This window comes from Giraffa tippelskirchi, chromosome 11 (genome assembly GCF_054371585.1).
Source record: "Giraffa tippelskirchi isolate mGirTip1 chromosome 11, T2T-mGirTip1v1.2.pri, whole genome shotgun sequence".
NCBI classification, from domain to species: Eukaryota; Metazoa; Chordata; class Mammalia; order Artiodactyla; family Giraffidae; genus Giraffa; species Giraffa tippelskirchi.
Window position 1 is genome coordinate 145,947,207 of NC_137285.1, and position 7,203 is coordinate 145,954,409.

Below are 7,203 nucleotides of genomic sequence, written 5' to 3' on the forward strand. Positions count from 1 at the left end.
TTCCCAACCCAGGGATCCAACCTGTGTCTCCTGTGGCTCCTGCATGACAAGCGGATTCTTTACCTCTGAGTGGGGAAGCCCACTAAATATAAAACTGAAAACTAATAAGAACCTACTATAAAGCACAAGGAACTCTACTCAATACTCTGTAATGACCTATATGTGAAAAGAATCTAAAACAGCGTGGATATATGTATAACAGATTCACTTTGCTGTACACCTGAAATGAACACATTGTAAATCAACTATAACCCAATCAAAGGGGGAAAAAAAGATGTGAAGAAAAAACAGCAAATGTTAAACTTTGGCAAGGAGCATGGGGGTACCAGGGGAGGGGTATAGAATAAACAGGTGTTAAGGATATAATCTCTGTAGGTTTTTTTTGTCTAATAGGGTTTGATCTATCAAAGGAGAATTCAACTGAATCGGGGGTGGGGAGGGAGGGGTCAGGGAAGAGGTCTCTGAGGAAATGATGCTTACTTAGGATGAGAGCCAAACATTGAGTAGGTGAGAAAGGACAGAAAGGTACACCGGACAGAGAGAACAGGCTGTACAGAGATGCTGACATGGGATGGAGAACATAGAGGCTGGGAACTGAGATCCCGGTGTGGCCAGAGCAGGCAGCGGAAGAGGGTGGGATTGGGGGTGAGGGTGGGGGGTGGTGCAGAGACCAGGCAGAGGCCATCTTGAAAGAGCAGGCCTTCGTGCCAAATATGACTCAAGCAGCAGGGACGGAAAGCTCTGGGGGTCCAGAGACACTTCACTCAGCCAGATAGCAGAAGCGGGAAGGCGGTCTTGAAGAGGTGACTCACATCTTAAGCTTTGGAGAATGAGTAAGAGGAGGCGGAGGGAGGTGTAAATTCCCTTGATCAGGCCCCACAGCAGGAAAGATACTGTTGGTCCCAGCAGGGGCCGACGCATAGGACTAGCTCCGGATAAAGGTGTCAGATAGAAAACGGCAAAGGAGGGTGTCCGTGAAGACGGAATGGGCTGGGGTCCCAGTCCTGGCAGCCTTACACGGAGAAAGGCATGGCCAGGCATGACTAGGTACTCGCGCTGGCGGTGTGCGGAGGATGGATTTGAAGGAGGCGGCAGTGAGGGGCGCATGTTAACAGTCAGTGGGAGAGGGGCGCCTAAACCAGGCTGCCCGGAATTAGAATGAAGAAATAGAGAGTGCCTGGAGAGGTGTTTAGAGGGGAACGCTAGGTGTCTAGTTTGGTGGCCCTGCTATCACTGAGAGGGATGAGACGCGGCGAGCTGCAGATGCGTGCAGAGCAAGCCAAGTGGAACTGTCCGGCCAGGCCAGCGAAGAGACTGGGCGTCCCGAGGGCTGCAGATGGAGCTGGGAGTGGGAGGCGCCTCCTGTGGGTGGTTGTTAACCACTCACAGCAAGTGAGTTGGTCCAGAGGAGGGAAGAGGAAGAAGAAAGTGAGCGGGCCGCTGGGGACGAAAAGGGATCAGAAGGGCCATGCGGGGAAGTAGAGGACAGGAGGGGATGGAAGGACCACGTAGACGCTGAGCGGCCGCTAGGAAGCCAGCCCTGCGCGGGACTGGGCGGGTCTGGGGCGCGCGGGGCTGCAGGCGGAGCCCGGGTGCGTCCCGGCGCCCGGCAGGCGCCGGAGAGTCCGCCCAGGCCTTCCCGCAGCTCCTCGGGCTGCCTCGGCCGCCGCCAGGGACCGCAGGGCACTCTCGCGGCCGGGCCACCCGGGCCATCCCCGGCTCCCCGCGCGTCCAGGCCGCGCCTCCCCACCGCCCGCGGGGCCCGGCGACGTCACTGCGGCTCTGACGCGCGCTAACGGAGGCGCGGGCGGAGAAGGCGCGGGGCGGCGCGAGCATCCTCCCGGGAGGTCCGGTCCTCGCAGCCCGTGGGCCGCGTTCTTGGCCCTCCTCCAGGGGAACCTCGATTTTCCAAACTCTGGAAGGCCGGCTGTCCTTCGGCCACTGATAAGGACAGCTAGCGCCTGGTAAAAGATTTTAGCAATGCCGGCAAAGAAATAGCCGGACCCAGGAAAGACTAGGTAGAGCCGCCAGCTAGAGTTCTGCTCGTTTGCTCGGCGGCCCTAGGAACAATAATAACGACCACAACCACAGTAGCCACCATTTATCGAGCACTTACTCTGTGCCAGGCACGGTGTTAAGCGCTTTGCAGGCAACAAACCCACGGAGGTAAGTACTGTTATTATCCCTATTTTGCAGGGACCAAGGCACAGAGAGGTTAAGTAACTTGCCCCAGGCACACAGCTTGCTGATGTCCAGCGCCACAATTCCAGCCCAGGCCGTTTGATCCCGTGTAATCGTCAGGTTAACCCGCCAAGGTCGGGATCATTTTCTCCATCTTAAAGATGAGGAAATTAAGGCGCACGGAAAATATAAGTACCTTGCCCAAGGTCACCTAGCTGGTAAATGATGAGGCAGAAAGCGAACCCAGGGCTCCTCTCTGTCCGCAGACCCCGCGGTCTTGCCCAAAGGCGATGCTACTTCCAAACCACCTCCGATAGCCCAGCAGGCTGTGGCCCCTGTCCCCAGAGGCGCAGCCTCTGCGGGATTTGGGTGGCTTCCTGCGGCCTCCGATCTCGGATGAATCGGATGTTTCCGAGCATCTTCTCTAATCAGTCCACAGGTATCAGATAGAGATGAGCCTCCCGAAATCCGGTCGGGGACCGGTCGGCGAGGTCCTCGAAGGGATGGAGCCGGGCGGAGGCGGCGGGAGGGATCCCGGATCCCACCTGCAGAGCTGGTTGACTGGCGGCTTGCCCCGCGCGGCCGGCAGAGGGCGCTGCCGCACGCGCCTCGGGTCCCACGGTCCCCAGACCCCCGGGCTGGCGGGCCTCCGCCTGCAGGCCCGGAGACTCAGAACCCCAAAGTGGGAGCCTTTTATTCCTGGCACCACCACCCCCAATCTGGCCCCTCGCCTCAGCCTTGGGCCTGCTTTTCCTGACCACTCTTCCCCATCTTGTGTGCTCCTGCCACCCCAACCATCTGCCTTCAAGATTTCCCCTGTCCCGGCACTGCTGGTGTGGTCACCTCTTATGAGGCAAGAACACCGATCCCATCCCATCAGAAGGCCCCGATGTTTACAAATCAAACTCGGCCTTGTCCCCCTTTACTTTATAGACCCTCTAGTGATGCAAAATTGGCAAAAATCATCCATTGGATGATGAGCTTGCTTTCCTTCTCCAAAACCGGAGAAGGAAATTGGTTAAGGTAGGAGAGAATAGATAAACGGATCTATTTTTGTAATAGCGACAGTGTATTAAGTACTTGTTTTGTGCTGAGCCCTTTCTGCTTGACTCCTTAATCCTCATTACAGCCCTGAGAGGTGTGCGTCATTACTCTCATTTGACAGGTAAGGTCACAAGACTGGTAAGTAGCAATGCTGGGAATCCACCAGGAGTTATCTGACTTTAAAGCCACATTCCTATCACCCATCACCCAGAATGTACAAGCTGATATAGCTGAACAGAATAGTTAAGATACAAACCATGCAAAAACAAATCAAAATCTACTCTAACAGTGCTCAGAAAAACCCCATGTGAAATAAGGGTTTCAATGGCTTTCTGAGCCCCAGTCTGAGACTCAGTTGTCTGAAACAGGAATACAAATCCTCCAGGTGCGATGAGAGGAGAATAGGAATGAGGCATTCAGCTTTCCCTTGGAAGGGCATCCAGAGGGGCCCCCTCACTTTCTGTGCCTGGGCTCTGAGGAAATAAAGGTGGTTCTAGGAAAATCTGAAAAGTATGAAAGGGGAAAAAAAAATCCCTTCTGTGGTTTTTACTTTAACCAAGCCTCATTTCCCTATTTGTGTTTTATTTTTAAACTAATGTGGCTCTCTCCACCCTTTAAATTGGCACGTAAATAGCAAAAAGAGAAGGAAGGCCAGCTACAAACTTCAAATGTGGTGGATTTCTCAGGAAGGAGGTACCTGACTTGAAGTGGAAATGAGGATTAAATGAGGTGCCTTAAACATTTCAAAGACAGACTTTCCACAAGGAATTTAAATCATAAGCCTTTAGAACAGGAGCTTTGTCTAGGTTTAGGCCGGGTGTAGTGTTGACAATTTGTGAGTGAGCTCTTAGAATGTGGAAAACGAATCACACTTCCAGTGTCTGTCTGCATCATCTAATCATCTGGGCTATCACTTTGCTTACGGCTTTAAAGGGTGGCTTCTGGGGGATTTTTCTGTCCTCTGGATCTCAGTCACACACCCTCCCTCAGACCCCTTACTTTTCCAGAAGTTTGCTCCGGGAATTCAGTTGAGATGAAGCAATAGTTGGTGATGTCACTAGGCTTGGTTTGAGATTGACTGGCCAACTCTGGACTCACCAACTGGAGGTTTCTTTCCAAACTGGGAAACCAAAGCAGAAGGAACTTGTTGAGACTTGTCACTTAATAGCTGTGTCTCTCTTGCCCTATGTCTCTGAACTAGAAGGATTCCCCTCTTACCCAAAACAAGAAAGCCCTGAACATCCCAGGCTGCTGCTTGCAAAATTCTTGGACCTTTATGACCTTTTCTCTCTCTGCTACTTCCCTCATTCTTTCAGTACATTCACTCTACAAGCATGCATCCAGGGCCTACGATCGCAGACCCTAGCGGTACAGCAGAGAACCTACCGTGGGCTGAGAAGTTTGCTCTCTCCTGTTCCCACCTGGCTTCTGACCTCATGGTTCCAACTTCTGTGCCTGGAGAGGCCCAACAGCAGTGAATGACTTCCTTCTCCAGGTGAGGACTGGTGCTCAGACATACCTGAAATTCCGTCAGCTTTCGGCAACTCCCTGAGATTCCATCTTGTGACCCTAGATACCTCTGTGGGGACTCCGTATTTGGTGGGAGGTTTGGGTCCTGATATACCTTCAGAAGCAAGGCTCAGAAATGCTCCAGCTTCACCACTATCCCAGGTTCCTTCCATTTCCAATAGTCATTCCTTCAGTTTATAAGATCACTATTGACCAGAGTAGCTCAGGCTATATTCATGGAGCATCTGCTATGGTGAAAAATCCCAAAGTGCCATAATACCCCACTGTCCAAAGAAAAATGTTGGCTTAAACAAACATGTGTGACTAACTGGCAAAAGGATGTGTGGGATAATGCTTATAAGTCTTTTGGGTCTTTTTTTTTTTTTTTTTAAATCTTGGGACTGAGTGATCCTGAGTGATCCATAATAATGAGGGGAAGGAAGAACACTACACTAGGCCTGTTTTAGCTTTCAAGATTATTTAAATCGAATAGATTTTCACCATCAACACCCTAGCAAAGACAGAATGCTGAAGGTAAATTGCCAGTTTCTGTCTTTTTGGAAAGTCCATTAATACTGAATGATCATGGTTTTAATCCATTCAAAAATTCAGATTATGTCCCTGGAAATCCCTTTAGAAAGTAGATTCCAAATCAGTACTCATTCTTCTTGAATATCCCACTCCTTCCAGATACAGGAGTATTTTCTCTCCTCTTGAGGAAGCAGTGGGCCAGAGACCAGAAGACCAGGGAGGGTTAAGGAGGTCTTTTCCATTAGCTGAGCTGCAGAGCTGTTTGGATCTAGAGAACGTGTATGCATGTTGTGTCTGCACTGAGTTCATGGTTGTGCATTCTGTGGCTCATGTCCAAAGCCTCCATAACACGGGGGCTGAGATCTGCCAAAGAAGGCCGATCCGTGAAGAAGGACGTGTGTCCACTCACCAAGAAGGTTTTGATGGTCAGCGTCTTCGTGTCCAGCTGCTGGGGTGAAGAGATTTGGAAACCCCTGAATATTCCTGCGGGGATCTTTCCAAGCCCTTTTGGGAACCGGCAATAGCGCTTGTCTGGGGAAATTAGTTTTGTTTCACAGAGTGAGAGAAATTCCTCAGGGGCATTCTTGTAGTTGGGAAGAGAAATCAAACTCCGCTCATTCCTTCAGGGGCCGTGCCCTTACTAAAGAGCACCGAATCCAGTTCGGTGGGTCCAGAATGGTGCCCTGGGGTGCGGGGGGGGGGGCCGGTGGTGGTCAGGAGCAGCGAAGTTCAGCGAATTTCACCTGTGGCTAAGTCCCTCCCCTGACTGGAGCAAGCGTGAGATTTCAGGGGATCGTGTTACCAGTGTGTAAACACCTTGAGTGACGGCCCAGGCTCCCGAGAGACCACAGAGGATCTCAAAACCTTCCTATCTTCCTAGAAACCCTGGCGGCCCGGCCGGCTGCTTGCTGTCTGATGCAACAGTTTGCAACGCCGTTCTGGGAGCCGAGCCTGCCGCGGGGCGCGGGGCGTGCAGCCTATGCGCAGGCGCGGGCCGGGGAGAAGCTTTTCACCAGATGTGCGGGGGGCGGGGCGGGCAGGGAGACCTTTGGCAGCTCGCGCCGGCGATCTGAGCTTAATTAAACTTCTCCCGAGGCATTGGCTGACTGATTGACCCAGTGATCCAAAAAAATCAGAGAGGCCCAAATCGCCCTAACGCCACAGAAGAGCGAAGTTGGGGAGTTGGCTTTCGGTGTCCAGAGCTCGGCTCCTCTTCCCTGAGCGCCCCCAATCCACAATGCTTTCGGGGTGCCAAAGCTCACTAGGATGTCAGGGTCTTGTTGGCCTGGGCTTTCCTACCGAATTCTCACAGAGGGAAGGACAGCGGTTACAGAGGGGGAGGAAAGAGGCAAAGTTTTGATAGCATCTAGATCAGTTATCTTTCCTCCTTCAGTTCTCCACCCATGTGCCTTAGAAGGTTTTTTTATAAGCAGAAAGGAACATGGCATCTGGATTATTTTCCAAGTTCGTGAGCCATTTAGGTATTGCCTGCATGATTTTCTTCCATACCCACATTCCTCCAATGTTGTATATTTTAAATTGACTTTTATTTTATTAACTTTTCTTATTTTTAAAATTAACTTTAAATCGATTCTCTTTCTCTCCATAGTCTTGCCTGAAGCAACAACACTAGTGAAACCACAGCTTTGATGTGCTAGTCGTATATTTTAATACACTTGAAAATAAACTCATAACTATTCAAATAAAAAAAAATGTATGTGTTAGCTAAAAGTGTTTTGTCTGCTACATTTGAAGAAAAACTCCAGAGGTAATAACAATAACTAACATATGCTGAGTGATTGCCAGTGTCCCAGGCACTGTTCTAAGATTCTGAGTCCTTAGGACACCTTAGAAGGTGGATGTTGTTTAAATTTTACAGACGAAAAAAGAGCCACAGAGAGGTCAGGTGACTTGCACAAGTCACAGAGTCAGGATGCA

At 50.9% G+C, this 7,203-nt stretch overlaps 1 long non-coding RNA gene across 1 annotated transcript; it reads left to right on the forward strand.

Moving 5' to 3' along the window:
* Positions 1–710: 710 nt before the first annotated feature.
* Positions 711–6,996, forward strand: LOC145525479 (uncharacterized). Its single transcript, XR_014068234.1, has 2 exons — positions 711–4,720; positions 6,875–6,996. It is a non-coding gene; the product is annotated as an uncharacterized LOC145525479 (long non-coding RNA).
* The last annotated feature ends 207 nt before the right edge of the window (positions 6,997–7,203 follow it).